Source organism: Sebastes fasciatus, chromosome 7, assembly GCF_043250625.1.
Source record: "Sebastes fasciatus isolate fSebFas1 chromosome 7, fSebFas1.pri, whole genome shotgun sequence".
Lineage (NCBI taxonomy): Eukaryota > Metazoa > Chordata > Actinopteri > Perciformes > Sebastidae > Sebastes > Sebastes fasciatus.
In genome coordinates this window covers 12,381,090-12,398,667 of record NC_133801.1, presented here as the reverse complement: position 1 = coordinate 12,398,667, position 17,578 = coordinate 12,381,090, and positions in this window count along the sequence as shown.

Below are 17,578 nucleotides of genomic sequence, written 5' to 3'. Positions count from 1 at the left end.
ATACAGAATTCATAGCATGGAGATGGCTGAGCCGGTAACTAGCAGCTAATGGTGCTAACAACGCTAACAGTGCAAACAAAGTGCAAACAAAGTGCAACAGTTTCCGACAGAGCTAACAGTGTTTACCTGGAGGGTAAGATAAGCTAACCGTCTCCTCAAGGTTTAAGGTTCTTTATTTGCCGTTTATCAAAAAAATCTTTGGTCTCATGTTCCTTCAACAATGCTCATATAATATGTATATGTACAATAAAAGAGGAAATCACACAAGTAGAAGTAAAAGAAAAATAATAATCTAAGTCATAAAACAGTGCAGTTAAAATATAGGGCTTAAATATAAGCATATGTAATTATAAAATAGAAATGTAAATCTGTAATTTTGTTGAAGATAATATATCAGTAGCTTCATATTTAAAGAACAGATACAAGAGTGGTATCAGTCTTGTTATCTAACACTCGGCAAGAAAGTGAATATTTCCCAAAATGTTAAACAATTTCTTTGATAATCTTGATAAATGACCAGATCATAAATTAAATTTTTAGAAAAGCAGATTGAACCTTTGCATTTATGTCATGCAGTATCGCTTTAGTTTGATGTACTAGGTGATGTATTCTGAAAACAGAAAAGTAGGTAGAATTGCTTTATTTTAGGTTTATTTTCCACCATATTCTGGCTGCAGCGCTCATACATGTGCCTCGACACAAACAGTAGGTTTTGGCATGTAGCATCAACTCAGGGTAGCTTCTCTCACCACATGCTTTTTATCCATGTTGTAATACTCAGTGTCCAGATAAAAGACACAAAACAAAACAAAAAGTCTGGACAGCCTCACGGCCGTTAGAATAAGTTAAATTCTAGACCCCATAGCTAATGGAAAATTGTACAAACCAAAACATGTTCGACTCACCCTTTGTGTCAGTGTTGATGGTTCCTTCCTCACTTCCTTGCGGTGAGATAAGGAGTTGGTCCGGCCCTTTGGAGGGGTGTGTGTCTTAATCAAGATCGCTCTGTGCAGAAACAGAAGCAGAGTGAACAAATTAGACTTGGCAGAGGCCAGGGGAGAGTTTATTAGGATTGGGATCTTAGAGGGCGTTCAGGGATTTGGCCGCCTGCTTATATACAAAGTTATCCATTTTAATTTCGGTACTCATATTGTTTTGTCTGTTGTTGACTCTGGTGGGGCTGCCAACATTCAGGCGTAGCATTTCCTCTCTTAATACATAAAACATAGAAGGGGGGAATAACACAAATTGGTTTCCTTATAGGCAAATAGGTTCAGGGTTGATTTCATCCTTCGGTTTCTCCGTATTTGCCTTTCTATACCTGCCTAATCCATTCTTCCGAGTTAATATCTAGCAAATGATTCCTTAATTCATCCCAGGCTGCGATCCAAAATCAGATTATAATCCTTTGATCATTAAATCTGCCAGCGACAGCTGAATTTGACAGTGTCAGTCTGATCTTTTGCATGGTTAAGCAAGGTGGTTGCATTTGAGCTGTTCCAGATCCATTTCCCCCTCGGTAATGCTCGCTGCATATCGTAGTTAATTAACACATACAGCTAAAAAAGGCTGACACACAGATGTGCACGCTGGCTTTCACACGCACAAACACAAAACCCCCTAAGCCACCCATGAATGATGTCTCTGTACCAGAAAGTGCACATTAACACATCTTTAAAACCTGACATTTATATCACTCTCCATCTCTCGACTCCCCTTCTCAAAACTGTTTGCTATATTGGCTGTGGTGTTGTTGGCTCCATTTGAATCCCCAGCTACTAATTAGGCATTTGTTTTGAATCTTTCTCTTGATTTTGCCTGGTCGTTACTTTTCCCACATTTGCATGTGAAGCGCGGGCACACCCAGCCATTAAAACTATCTCAGGGCTCTCGGGGGGGAGAACAACACATGAATGACACATGAGAATGAGAGCTTATCAAAGCCATGTTCTTTAGAGGTTAAGAGGAGGAGCAACACAATGATAAATGTCTTGTTATTTTAAAATACAAAGTACTGTTCACGCAATCAGACATTCAAAAATCCTACAGCACAATCCCAGGGAACTCGTGGGAAACATACAAAGTTACATCAATATGATCTGGTCTACATCATTTCCAAAGTCTGTGTTAAAGTAGGACACTAGCGGTGAGACTAAAGATACAGCATTGTATAAATAAAGCGTGTGACACGCTGCCAACTTTAGATTCCCACTCATCAGCTGAAATCGTGAAAGGTTCCTCAGCTCCAGCCTACGAGCACTCACGCTGCAAGCAGAACTACGGTGACGTATTCGCCGCACACGTCTGAGCAAACTACATACATCACCTGTATGTATGTGTGTCCCTGTGTGTGTGTGTGGCTCCCGTGTTGCCTTGACAACCTGCTGCCGTTTCTCTTTTTGTTTGTCCTTGGAGCCGAGAGCGGACTCACACCAACGCAGGAGCAGAAATCGGAACAGAGGGAGGAGGGAGAATGACATCGTCCTGGGCTTTTCATCTCACCTCTCGAGTGAACGACACCCACGGCTCTCCCACCTGCTTTCACCTGTCAAGCTGCAGACGTAGGCTGATCGTGCTGATATGTCTCATCTGTGAGCTTCGTGCTCTCAGGAAGTGGTTGAACTGAATGCAACACTAGGGTCCAGGTTTGGGGCCAGATTTTGTATCTTGCTTTGGTTAAAAGTAAAAATGTGATAATTTAAAGGAATAGTTCAACATTGTGGGAAATCTCTTATTTTCTTTCTTGCAGAGAGTTAAGCTGCCTTCACATGATAAGAAATTTCCTCTTCACTCAGCGCAAGGTCGGGCCCAGAGACTTAGAGGCAGCAGGTAAAATCTCTCACCAAAAAGAGCACAAGGAACGCCATTCACTGTTTCTAGGCAACAACAATAGTTGCAGCTGTTCTCATTGGAAGGTCAGCGGCAACCGAGGTCAAAGTTGAAATCATTTGAACTTTGAGCGCAGTGCTCTGTGGCAATTTCGAGCGGTGCGCAACGCCAAAGGTATCGCTTGTATGATATCTTACGAAAAGTTATACCTCATTTTCGCGTGTTTTCCTACAAATGTCCAGGACCACGTGACACAGGTGTCAATTTCCACTTGTTATGTGCACAGTCTTTTCAAAATAAACTTCCGCCTTCACGGGGAACAACTTGGTTAAGTTTAGGCAACAAAACTACTTAGTTCGGTTTAGGAAAAGATCATGGTTTGGATTAAAATAACTCTGGATGTGGCATAACTTAAGTACGGACGTTGCGTGACAAATAAATCAACATTTACTTCTGGTTTCACACGGGACACGAACACCAGTCTCCGGGGTAAAAGTCCGGTGGTTTCTGTCCCACCCATCCACCGCGACATCCTCCTTACACACCGTTTGCCGCTCTTTATACTTCCTGGATCACAATTATGTGGATTACATACAAATTGATTTTTTAGGATATATAAGAATTACAGTACTTGTCATACCTATAGCTACTAATGGTGTATGAGACCAGCCTGTTAGATGTGACAATAGATACCACTCTCATATCCGTCCCGTAGATATGAGAATACAGGCAGCAGCTTAGGTCAGCTTAGCTTAGAATAAAAACTGGAAGCCGGGTAAACAGCAAGCCTGGCTCTGTCTGGCGGTGACAAAATCCACCAAACAGCACTTCTAAAGCTCACAAAATAAAACATTATATCTTGTATGTTTAATCCATACAAAATTAAAGTGTAAAAAGGACACGTTGCAGTTTTACAGTGTTGCCGGACTATTTCTTGGCCAGGAGCAGTAACTTCCTGAAGTCTCAGGTGGTTTACTGGCAACCTCACGGTGATGACCCCCCCATAAAACTACAACTTGTCATTTGTACAGTTTTTGTTTTTTACAGATGAAACAAACAAGGCATAACAAACTTTGCTGTTGTTTTGGTTTGGGACATCTGGTTTGAAGGTCAACTTCCATTGTCAAAGAAAAGACAAGACAATGGAGCAGAGCTAGGCTGTGTTATCTGTCATGTACAGCACCTGAATTTGAAATGAGGAAACAACAAGGATTCACATTTTGAAGGACTAAATGGGCGATCTATTCGAACACCATCTTCAAAACCTGATATTACCTTTACTATTTCAACAAACACTGAACTAGGTATGATGACCTGACAGATACATTTGACTAGTTAGCCACAAAATAAATAAAAACCCCAAAACTACAAAAAGTAGCTATTACAGTAATGCCAGCAATACATTTCAAAGATCCTCTGCCATTAGCCACTATGCGGTGATGAAAATGTATATCCTGCCCTTCACGCTGCTTTCCACTGTACCCCACAATCTCCATCTTAGCGAGCAGCTGTGTTTGGCAGTAAACATCAGTTGGCTAGTGAGCACAAACAGCTTAAGACTGAGTCAGTGGAAATGACCTGAAAAACCCACCGTCCTCCACAACAGAGAGTTTGGAATAGAAACAGAGCAGAACAGGTAACGTGTCCCCAGTGAATACAAGGATCTGTTCCTCCAGGTCTGGTATTTCTCTCTCTCCATCTCCCTTGTTTAGGGTGTGTGTAGGATACTTCCCAGAGTACCAGACATTGTAGCCCTGACCCACCAATATCCTGTAACCCCCCTTTAGCACCTTGTCAAACTACAGTGTGTGTTAGTGTGTGTGTGCGTGCGTACAGTTCAATCAGACAGGACATCGTGACTGCCAAAACAGTATCAGATGATTGGGGACCATGACGCCCCCAAGGCTTGTTGTCAAGGTTACGAGAGAAAAGAAGTAACAACAAACATTTACTAAAGTACACCACAGACAAATGACAGATCCAGGCTGTCAGAGCATTACTGGCCGTCTCTCAGTAACAGTAACAGCCTCTAGTTTTCTGCTAGACTCACTGACAAAATATCGTGCTATAAATTTAACGCATTTAGAAGTTGGACATATTTTTATTATTGATTAATCTGTTGGTTATTTTTGGTCTATAAATGTCACAAAATTAAGAAAAATGGTCTCACAGTTTCCTAAAGCCCAAGGTGACATCTTCAAATGTCTTGTTTTTTACTTACTAAAGCCCCGTTTCCACCGCAGGAACTTCCCCCCGGAACAAGGAACCGTTTGAGGAACTCATCGACCGCAGGGGCGAGGGCCTAAATTAAGTTACGTGGCCTTGTAGCACTCAGACAGAGAGACGGCATTATACGGTAGGTATGATTTGTTATCGTGTATACCATTAAAAAAAAACAAGAAAGAAATCTGTTAACACAGGATGGATGATCATCTGGAATATCTACCAAAGAGGTTGTAAAATCACCATCATAGTACAATTAAAGCTTTGTTAGTTTAGAAAAAACAAACAAATGTTTTCTATCTTTTTTCTAGATAGTAAGACAAGTCTGCAACTAAATGTTGACATTTGTTCTGTCCTCGTGTCTGCATGTGAACAAAGAGGGCAACCCTTTCACACTAAATCTGATGACCAAGCCGTTCATACAAGACGTGGGCACACGAGTCATGCAGTGAGTCACATTGTAGATGCAGTCATTGTTTACAGGCTGACATTTCCACAACTTCTATTTTTTTCTGGATATATATTTGGAATTTTATTATCTACCCTTTTAGATTTAAAAAGACAATAGTGTCAATATTAATGAAGAAAAATATGGAGTGCTGCTCTGGGTCAAGAACCTCGGTGTTGGTAATGTTGGAGTAAAAAAACAGGTGCTCCTCAAGGATAGGGCGAGCAGTCAAATAAAAATAAAAACAAATAAAATAAAATAATAATTTTTAAAAAATGATTAAAAAACAATAAAAAAATAAAAAATAAAAAACAAGACAAAGCCAAAATAAAATAACAATTTAAAAAAACAAAAATAATAGATTAAAAACTACAATAAAAATAAAATAAAATAACAAAAACAATAAAAGAATAAAAAAAAACAAAAAAAACAATAAAAATAATAATATTGTCATTGTTTTTTGTATCAATATTAAATCTCTCACTAACTAACCAGGATAATTAGTGTTTTTGCTTGTTTTCTTCTATACATTGCTGGGTACCGCATCCCAAATAACTGGAAGTAGGCTATATTATAGCATGCTATTCATGTGTCATTCATAGAGCATCAATATGATATTTTAAGACAATTTTCAAAGCAAATGATAAGAAAAATAGCACTTTTACACTAATGCTTGACCAGCATCTTGTTTGCCAGTCATTGTTAAAATGTTGTTCTGTAGGTCGGTAGGTAATTTGGCTTAAAACACAACCATCCGGCTCATTACACCGTTGGATGGATACATGAAAGGTGAGTGACTTCAGCTAAGTAGGGTACAGAGTTTGCAGGCTGACAGCAGAAGGCTGGAATGCAGGCCTGCTGTGGCTAGTTAGCCAGCCAGAGCTAAGCAGCATGCAGCACAGTAAATAAAGTGCAGTCCTGTGCTGTTCTGTTACATGGTCTGTTCTGTTCTGGTCTCCAGGATAATCAGGACGAATGGAGAGCAGCTGTTTTTTCTGGGGGTTGGGGGGTTGTGTAGGGAACGGGAGGGGAAGGGGTGCGAGAGAGAAATGGAGGAGTTTTTACATGGGAAAAGAATGTGGATGAAATGAATGGGAAGGGAACATGCCCAAGGCTACTTGTCAAAAAAATAAGATCCGGCCTGATACACGTGAGTGAGCGAGGTAGGAGTGTAGGTATAAGGTAAACGATACAATTAGAAGTCAGGCGACTTTTAGGGGATTCTGCGGCGGAGAGGCAAAAGCATGTGACACAAAGGTCACCACGGCAACCCTTGAAGTCGTGAGCTGCAAGCTGTAGTAGTTTGCAGGGCTCCCCTGAGATCCATGTGACTCATGCTACAGCAGCAAGATGTGAAGTTACAGCAGAAAATTTTAGGCTTCGAGTCATTTGAAGGCACAAAGTGATAATGGGATCGTGTCCCGTTCACTGCAGTTGTTTCATCTCTCTCATCTCTCTGACCTTTTTTAATGTCCCAAAGGCCCTTTCTCTTCCCTCTGCCCGTCACTAGCCTCTTTCATACTCGTCCTTTAATTTCCCTCACTATCTCAGCCAACAGATCTTGCTGCCAATGTGACTGGTGTCCCTTCCCTCGCTGCACGGGACAGCAGAGAGGAGGCTGAGGGAAGGAAAGAGGGAGAAAAGAAAAGTGGTGCAGTGGAGGGAGGGATGAGTTTCACAGACGTGCCACCAGGCTGTACACATTCCGCAAGGGCTGTGCATCCTGTTCTTTCGTCCCCACCTCCACCAAGGCTGCACCACGCTGCACGTACGCATGCCTCACACACTCTTACCCCCTCCTACTCCCACAATGGTGCCCACTCTTCCTCCAGCATACTCCCTATAGGACAGGAAATGGTGACTTTTTCTTTTTCTTTCTTTAATCCTTACTTTCTTTCCGTTTGTTCCACGTTATTTTCCTCTGCACACTGCTTCCTGCACCACCAGTATTTTTTCTCTGACAGGGAGAGCTGTTTCCCATTCTACCTACACTAGTCTGGATGTAATGGTTTTGATCAAATGAGTTTGCACTCTCCCTCCTGCTTGTCACCATCATGCATTCCCTTCCCTCCCTGTAACCTATTATTGCATCATTTGGCCTCAGGGATCAGCAGCAGATGGGGACATGGGGAGAGAGACCAAGAGAAAGAGAAAGAGAGACAAATGAAAGGAAGTAAGCAAGAAAGAAAACAGTTAGGCAAACATTAATCTCGATAAACAGATTCTACATTCACATGTAGAACGACGGCATCAGATTTATCGGAAGCGTCCTGGTTTCCGTTTGTAGTCCGAGTAGTATTGACCAAACACGTTCGAGCAGGCTTTGGTTGAATGCAGGTAAACAGCCCGTGTGGAGAGAAAAAGAGGCGCAGCGCATCGGCGAAATGCAATCTGGGAACCCAGCAGCTATCGTCTGACGATGATTCCGCTTTTTTTTTTTGGTTTAGTATTAGCTTATAAACTGGCTACTTGTGAAACAACGCGGTCGTACACTGTAAACCATTTAAATGCTTTAAAGGTGCGGAATTGGGAGCATTTATATTGCCTCTCAATGGCTCAACATGGCAACGGCGAGCCAGTGGCTCACAGCTAACGGTGCTAACAGTGCAAACAACAGCGAAAGTGTTGACAGAGATAACAGTGTTAACCTAGGGGGGGGGGGGGGGGGAACCGGAGGGTGGGTGCTACGTTTCCACGACGACGCCGGTGCATGGGACGGTGTTATCAGCTGTAACCGCAGTATGAGGGCAGTGCAGAGCGGCAGCCATGAGCCAGCTAGTGAGGCACACGCTCACATGCACTAAAAGGCATGCGCGTCTGGTCCGGCTATTTCAACAAAACACAGAGAAGCTTGGATTAAAACACACACAGAGGGAGAGCGACTTTATTCTCTGCTCAGGTAGACATTCCTCCTCTATATCTTTACATAGCAAATGGTTGTTTGCTGCTATATTAATGCTCTGGATATTGAATTGAGCACCTTTAATCAAACTATAGTCTTATATGCACATATAACTTTGATTGGATGGTGGATTGAGTTAATACAACTTGAATATAAACCTAACCAAACAATGCTTTAAGGTATTGAGGAAACAGGAAGCCTCCCAATGAGAGTCACGTATAAGAGAGACATTATTTGATGCTGAATTTACATAAAAAAAACACACAGAGTTTACTTGTAATAAAATATGCTGTTGAAATCAAACTGCCAGTGTGGACACGGTGGTTCTTGCATGGGAGCAGAGGAGCTTCTGTTCCAGACAAGAATAGGCTCAAACACATTTAGCCTCAATTGCAGACTTGGATGGATGAACAAGACATACAAGTTCATTTATCATGTCGGGAGCAGCCAGACACATTTTGAGTCCCAGCCTATTATATTAAGAAACGCTGCAGTAAGGGAGCGTGGAAATAGGATGATTCATAACCAGTCGTCATTTGGCAACTGCTAGAATTTAGTCACCCTATAGCGTAATTGTTAAAGGTGTAAACACGTCTGAGTAAATAAGGAGTGGATTTAAAACCAAATGTCTGTGCACACTAGATTGCCCATGTATGAGCATCTGAGAGACCGAGTAACGATAAGATTTGAGCGAGTATTCGTGAAAAGCCTGTGTGTGTGTGTGTGTGTGAGTGTGTGTGCTCCAGCTATAATCCTTGAGGCCTTAGGGAGGTGTGCACACATTCAGTCTTTTCCTGTTGCTTCCCATTAATTCCACCTGTATACACTGGGAATGAGCCCCTGCTGGCCCTCACCCTTCCTGCCTCCTTCCCTCCTTCCACTCCTCCCCAACTCTAAATCCCCAGATGTAGGCTTACCGAACACCCAGAGAGACCAGGCTGCTCTCTTCTGTTGCACGCTGTTCCTCTCTGCACACCGTGTTCTCAGCCACAGCGCCACACATTACAATTTGAATGGATAGGATGAGCATACTTATTCAAATCAACATTTGAATGGCCATTTCGCTGGAACACGTAAGACAGCTGCCACATGGCTGCTGAACTTTTGATAGTGTTGCCATGGGAATGAGCACTGGCACCGTGCACGAGGTGTTGCCAGCTGTGCTGAACATTTGCATTGTGTGTGCCTGTTTGCACTGCCCACACACACACACACACACACACTCACTCACGAAGCAGCAAATTAATGCTCATTTAAATGACAATCAGGGTTGGGTAGGTTACTTTAAAAATATTCCCGTAACAGTTACACAATAATAATAATAATTAGTAACATAACCCAGTTTCCAATGGAGTCAGATTACTCTTCAGTTTACTTTCACTCATAAGGGTAATGACAAATTATAACTAAATATACATACATATACATATATGCCATATATATAAAAAAGATATTCTAAGATGTATTCTCAAACTTCTACCCTCCTGTGGGAAGACGGCCTGAATGGAGTTTCCAATTTAAAATGGGGCGTGAGACAAAATGCCTTCTAAAGTGAGCCTAGACGGTTCTAAGTAATGTCATTCATTAGATATAATCCGTTGAGCACGAAACACATAATAGCTGCTCATTGTATTATCCAACATGTAAACCGGATGCTGTTGCCAAATATGGTCATGCCCTAAATGAAGAACTATGTAGATAGAGATTTGAAATGTTATTACTGACATGACTACATTTCTAATCCTATTGAATCTCAGACTCGTCCTGCTGGTTCGTGTCATCTTGCAGATAAAAGGTGTATATTCGTGCTATGTAAGTGATATCAGCATGCTTTCCAGTAAGAGAAATATCACACCTTCCCCGTGAGAGAGATGTGGGGAGATTGATGGTGTTGTTATGACTAATAGGTGAGTGGGCAGGTGTGTTCCTCCTACAAAGAAGAACTAATGATTAAAAACAAATATATAAAAATTAACAAACGTTCCCAGTAATAACCACCAAAGTGGAAAGCGAATGAGTAAGGAGATTGGGTTCACGTGAACTGGTGAATAATTGATTTTGGACAAACAAGCTGTTTTTCGCTGCTCTCATGTCTGAGCCATGACTGAGTGAGAGAGGGGATCATGATGTTTTAACATGTGCTTGTTAAGCCTCAATTATTAAGACAGAATCCACAGCACTGTGGCACGGCTGACCTTTTGAACTCAGCGCAGACGAGCTCGCTTCGCATGCATACTGGCATACATGAGCCCGCACGCACGCACGCTCCATATGGCACAATTAACCTTTTGAACTCCAAGCAGACACACAGTCAGACGGATGCACATGAACATGCATAGATACACACACACACACGCACTAAATGTGCATCCTCAGACTTTTACACGCAACCTTGTGTGAGTACGTTCTCCTGAATAAGTTCTTGATTAGCAGCCATCTTTCCTGTCTTTCTTCCTTGAAAGGCCGCATTATACATGGTTCGACTGTTGTGAACAGAAGCCACCTGATTCTCACGCTTTGGTAGAGAGAGAGTGGCAACAACCCATTTAATTGCCTCTTCAAAATATATATATATATATATATATATATATATATATATATATATATATATATATATACAGTTTATATATGTATATATATCCGTTTGACAAACAGGATGCGCATATATGCACATACAGATGGGCTAAGTGAGAAACATCCCGGCAGATTTGTCAAAGAATCATTCAGCTTTTCCTAATTCATGCCATCATTTGGATGCTTTACGTTTAATATTTCAACGTTTAACAAATTGTACAGCTTTTACGTACCTTTGGCTTTCAAGGACTCCCCACGTACGTATCCTGAGGGCGGGTGCCAACTTCAACCGTCACATCAGGAAGAGTAGTTGATGTCATCTGCATCAACTAATGGGGATCCTAATAAAAATAAATACATCTAATGAGTCAGCAAAACACATCACAATAACTCACACTGGAGTTACAGATTATGAATCATAGGTTCCTCTTACAAAATATGTTGTGGATCAAAATGATATATCATTTTCCTGCTGAAATTGGGAATTTAATGTATCTACAGTGTGTCTGATCTACTATACTGCCTAGCATTCATTTATCAAAACATTACACAATGATCCAAACTTGTATCAAGGAGCCTTTTTCCATCCAAATCTAACATCCATCCATTAGCTGTACCCGCTTATCCTTTAGAGGGTCACAGAGCTGATCCCAGCTGACATGTTGCTAATGATTTGCTTGTTTGAACTCCCTCTTTGGTAATGGAACAAAACAAGACATCAGCTAATGTTGCAACATAAACACGGTTGTTCAGGACAAGTCATGGCACACTGAAGCAGAATAATACCGCAATAATTTTTGGTATGCTCCTTCTGTTGTAGCCCTAAAATGAATCTAATTGGTCTTGTGTTTCTGGTGGGCCATCCCAGAGTCCCAACAACATCAGTTATAAATTCCCTATTAAATGCAAATGCATGTTTAGTTCCCCTTCCACACAGCTAAGCTAACGTGCTGATGTTGTCATATTCATCCCACTGCAGCCCAGTTAGTCACAGCTGCATTGCTGCTACAGTTTAGGAAACATCCTCCTGCTGTTGGGCTGCTACCAAGCAACAAAAAAACTAGCAAAAAGCTGTGTTAAAAACATAGACTGTATATAAGAAGTGGATGTAGTCTCCGTGACGTCACCCATTGGTTTGTGGACTGCCGTTTGAAACCTCGAGATCAGCATTTTGGCCGTCACCACGTTTTTTGCAACCCCAAGTGACACAAGAAGGTGGAGTTCTACAAGTACAACTGAACGCTGAATAAGACATTTTTAGGTGACCAAAAAGGTTCAAATTAACTTTGAGGAACTGAAAACACACTGTGAAAGGGTTAAAATTGTAAGACAAAAACACGGACAACTCCCAGACCGGACAACGCCGTGGTCTATCACACGGTAGCCACGTCCTAAAGCATAATTTTCTAAATGAACATAGACCTACAACAATGATAAATAAAATTGAAAATGTAAACAAAAAACAGCTATTCATTTCCACTATTTTTTTAAAAATCCACAGGTAGCCACTGGAGAGGGGCTAAAGAGCCGCATGTGGGTCTGGAGCCGCAGGTTGCCTGCCAGGTTGACCCCTGCTCCAGACTATCCTCCACCCTCCAAGCTCCAACACAATTTGCGTGGAAACTTCCCGCCTGTTCAGGCTCCTGATAGGCCTGTTCCTGAAGTCCCTTTGTGTCTCTGCCTCCTTCTCCTCCTCATCTCCGTCTCCTGTCCCTCCTCCTGTCCTCTGAACCCCAATTAGATAAACAGGAGATGACAGCAGCACTGGTGGAGCACAGCCAGAGATATGGATGATGATAAAAGAGAGGGAGGGAGAGAGAAAGGGAGTCAGAGTTGGACACAGAGAAAGAGGGCCTTAATGTTGTACCTGCTCAGATCAAGCAGTGATGGGCACAGGTGGATTTTAACCTGCACGTGTTTGGTACTTCCATGTCTCATCATGATATTGCCACGGTTTGAGAGGGGAATGCACAAGAAGATAATGTCAATAAAACTCAGGTGGCAAAAAACAGATGTAGCCCCATAAAAAGCCTTTGGTAAATTTCCATCTTCTCTCTTGACAACAATAAGCTCCATTGTGGTAACCCCCTTTCCCACCAATGAGAGAAGACAGATGAATCTGTTTGCTCAGTTTGTTAGTCGGCAGGTGCAGCACGTGTTTAGAAATAAAACTCACTGGCTAGAAAGGAATTACCACTTTATATTGTACAGCCCTGTTTCTTAAATCTTTTACAGCATTACGGGGAAGCAATAAAATGGCAGAAAATGAGAACACAAAAAAGTAACTGCTGGAGATAATTAGGAAGCCATAAACCGAGGGTGCCGAAACAGTAAAACGAGCCTCTAAATGGTCAGAAATATTTGGTAAGTCACAGGTCATGAACTCTCTCTGTCGGACTTACCCACAACAGCGTGCATGCGCACATGCACGTCTGACTTCTCTCTGCGGTCATGCAGAATGGTGCCTAAAGCCCAGCCTCAGGCAAGGTCTTAAAGGTCACGATCTCGATGCCGCTTTGGAAGGTCGCGCAAAGTTCATGACACAAGCCTGACCATATTTGGCTGCTGGCTCTCTTAAAGGCTTAGAGCTGAAATTTGAAATGATAGAGAGGGAGGGAGGGAAAAAAACAGTAACTGGAATGTTCATTGGTTGCAGCTGGGCATCGTTGGAGCAATATGGGCCCGGGCTTAATGCAGGAAGTGTGTGTGTGTGTCTGTTATGCATACATATGTGCATGCATGTCAGTGTGTGTGCATGCGTGTGAGAGAAGAGGAACGAGATATTGGGCTAATACGAACCAAAGCTTTAGACATTTCCAGATACATGTGTGAGTCTGAAAAATAAACACATGTATGAAAGCTCCTGCGTGCGTGTCTGCATGCCGGCATGTGTGTGACTGACAGAGCTATTGGAGCAATATGAAAAAGCTTAAGCCGGAAGTATGGGGCTGCGGTGTGAGACCTGCGAGTGTGTGAGGAGAGTTTTAGTTGAGCAGACCAGCAGCAGAGAGGAGCGTTTAAAACTATAGAAAAGATCACATTGTATTAAAAAAGTACACTGGAACAGATTTCAAAAGAAGTTCCCAGAAGTGTGTTGCGTCATTTTTTGTGGAATAACGCATTCAAAATGAGACACTTACTTATAAGGTGTTATTTAAAATGGGATCCTCACCAGTTTATAAAAATTGAATGATTCACTTCAGGTGAAATTCTTTGAAATACTGAATTTCAGAAGTGAGATTCAGCCGTGTAGATTCAGAGGTCACCAGGCAGGGATGAGTCCAGGATTTTTAAAATGAGATGGCACGAGGGGGACCAAAAACCTACAAGGCTACACGGTAACCCCCAAGTTGCAAAAACGTCCAAAAACTTTAGATTTACTCGCTGCCCGACGATCTATAACCTTAACCACTCAAGGTCAAGGCTTAACCTTAACCATCTTGCAAGAGTTTCGCAACTTGGGGGATACCTTTAGCCCCTTTCACACAGATATTCCGCAATACTGCCTTCCACACTGGACCAAACAACGGCGGCACAATGCTGCCAGCTGTCCCTTTCACACAGACATCGACTCGGCTCTTTGACTACCTCAGCTGCCGGCTCAGCGGCGGAACAACTCTGTTCCCCCATTTCGTCTCTGTACCTTTCATACAGAACAGCGAGGCAGAATAACGGCGCAACATTCCCGCCTTGAACAGGCAGTGTGAAAGGGGCTTTCTAGATATGACCATGGGAAATCCATCCATCCAACCATTATCTGTAACCGCTAATCCTTTTCAGGGTCGTAGGGGTGGCTGGAACCGACATTGGGCGAAGGCGGGGTACACCCTGGACAGGTCGCCAGACTATCACAGGGCTGAAACAGCAACAGACAACCATTCACACCCACGGGCAATTTAGAGTCAACTGGACTGTGGGAGGAAACCGGAGAACCCGGAGAAAACTCACGCTAACACGGGGAGAACATGCCAACGCCGGACAGAAAGGCAGTGCTAACAACTGCACCACTGTATCGGCCCCCATGGGAAATCAGAAAATTCAATCAGAAATAAATAGAGCGTTTAAAATTGGCCTAAAAAACATTGGGCACGATTTTCAGGCTCTTGAATCACCCGTGGTACTCTAGCGCAATGGTGTTGGGGGATAACCATATTTCGGCAGGGGTGCCACCTGCGCCATCCCTTTAAACACGCCCCTGTCATCAGGTAGCTGTATCTCATGTGCAGAAGTAATGTGTTCCACAGTGTGCAGTAGATTAATGGAGGTAATGTTCTGCTGTTTTTCTCCTCATCTATTAGAAGTGAAAAATAACACTACAGGTCTATTACAACCCAAGATTGAAAATATATCAGCAAAAGCAATTTCGCACATGCTCAATCATTGTAAAACTGCATGTTACAAATCAGTGTGGGTGTGTTTAACTGTCTCATTTCTCTACAAAGAAACCCCCTTTTTACACACTGAATAATTTAGATGGGAAAGTTTAATAAGCTTGATTCAAATTGATGTGTGTGTTTTTGTATGTGTATGTGCACATTTGAACCTAATGTACAATGAGACCCAAATGAATTATAAATGCATCCAAAATGATTTTGAATCTGTTTTATACAGAGTTGTTGCTGTCTGTTTCATTCAGTCTTACTTTAGATGCTGCAATGTAAGACGTAAAAACACACACAAATGGTCGCTGTGGGACTGCATCAAACATCACACTCAATAATGTTGACTCCTTTGAATAATTCAAAGTTCTGTTGTTGCTCTTAGTTTTTTTATTTTATCTCCCCCCTGTCCTTCCCCTGTCTCTCCATCCTCCCTCCTCATCTTCTCCTGCTCTCCTCCTCCTCCTCTTCTAACCCCAGCCAGCAGGTCTACAAAGTAGTGCTCTTTGTGTGCCAGCAGCAATTCCTGGAGGGCAGTCAGGCAAACGAACCCAGCCAATGCCCGCTGCATGACTCACAGAGAGACAGAGACAGGGAGAGACAGAAGGGGGTAGAATCATTAAGATGTGAGGGCAAAAGGATTTTAAGCTGCTAAGAGCTGATGAGAGAGGGCAGGTTGGAAAAAGGAGATTGAAAAAAAAAAAGTGGAAAGAGAACGAAAAGCTGTAAGAGAGATTAAGAGCGGGAAGCTCGGCAGAGAGAGAGACTGGGAGATAGAGAGCGATGGGGGCAAACAGAGGGCAACCTGCGCGATCTTGCATGCACACGAGAAGAGCAGGCGAGGAGGCACGAAGAGAGCAAAATAACTCCTCCTCCTCCTCCCACTCTCTCTATCCCTCTCCATCACCCCTTCCTTCCCTCCTCTCTATCTCCCTCGTTCCCCTCTCCTCTGCCAAAAAGCAAAGCTCAGCACGACTGCCTTACACGACACGGTGACCCGAGGACGAGCAGAGAGCGGGCTGAGGGGGCGACCGAAGGGAGGCTAAAGTGGGTGCACTTACAGAGAGAGGAAGGAGATGGGAGTAAAGGGAAGCACAGAGAAATGTGCATATCAACAATTGTGATGCTGTATTTAATTTAAATTATACTTTTCTTATGAAATGAATTAAAAAAAAAGATTTTTGAAATCAGTTTTACTGCTCACACTTCTTGTTATGAGGGGATGACACTGTTTTATTTTAAGGGTCTACAAGCCAAAAAAGGAAAAATGAAGGAATCAGAAGCATTGATTTTATATATAATGAAGTCAGAAGTCCCCCAACACACAACCCACCACTGTGATACTTTTGACGAGAAACCAAAATTACTACTTTTTCTTTAATTTATTATTTGGCTTTATCTGTATTTTATTTGTTTTCTTAACTGTTATGCTGTCTGATAATTTTATTTTATAATTTTGTTGGCCTAAAAGTAGTCAAATGAAACTCTACTAATACTGGAATAAGCTTAGACAATAAACACCTTATTAAAAGGAGTAGTTCAATAACAGTTTGGGTTATGAGTTGGAACTTGTTTTTCCAGGAGAACCAGCAGGAAGTCAATGAGTCTGGCCAAAAAAATTGTCCCGCACATAACACCCTATAAAACCACAAATTATTGTTCATAGACTTCGGTCGCTGCACGAATTAAAGGAACCAGATATATCATGTTATAGAGAGAGATATATCAGATTTCGTTACTTTGGAGAGAGCCAGGCTAGCTGTTCCCCCCCAAACACCCCATTTCCATTCTTCAAAGCTAATGTCGAACTATTCCATTAATCCCCAAATTCACAAAAAAGAATTAAATAAATAAATAGGATCTGACCTCATTGTCCACTATGGTAGATATGGAAACAAATAAAACCCGCAAATGAGAACAAGCCTGATTGAGAGAAAGGAAGGTTAGATAAAAGGATTAGGGGTAGAAAGACAAGAGATGAGGTGAAAGATAAGACAGGAGGGAGACGTTTGTCTGAGCTGTAGAGGAAGAGAAAGAGGAGGAGGAGGGGTGTTGAGTTCTTCTGCTGTGCCCCATGTGTGCCGTCTCTGGGCTGGGATAGACAGCTACCTCCGCCAGCCTCCCTCTGGACCGCATTAGACATGGCGCTCAAATAATGCACTGCTGGGGATGTGTGGGGGGGATGAGAGAGAGCCCGGGGAGGTGGCAGACAGAGGGAGGGCT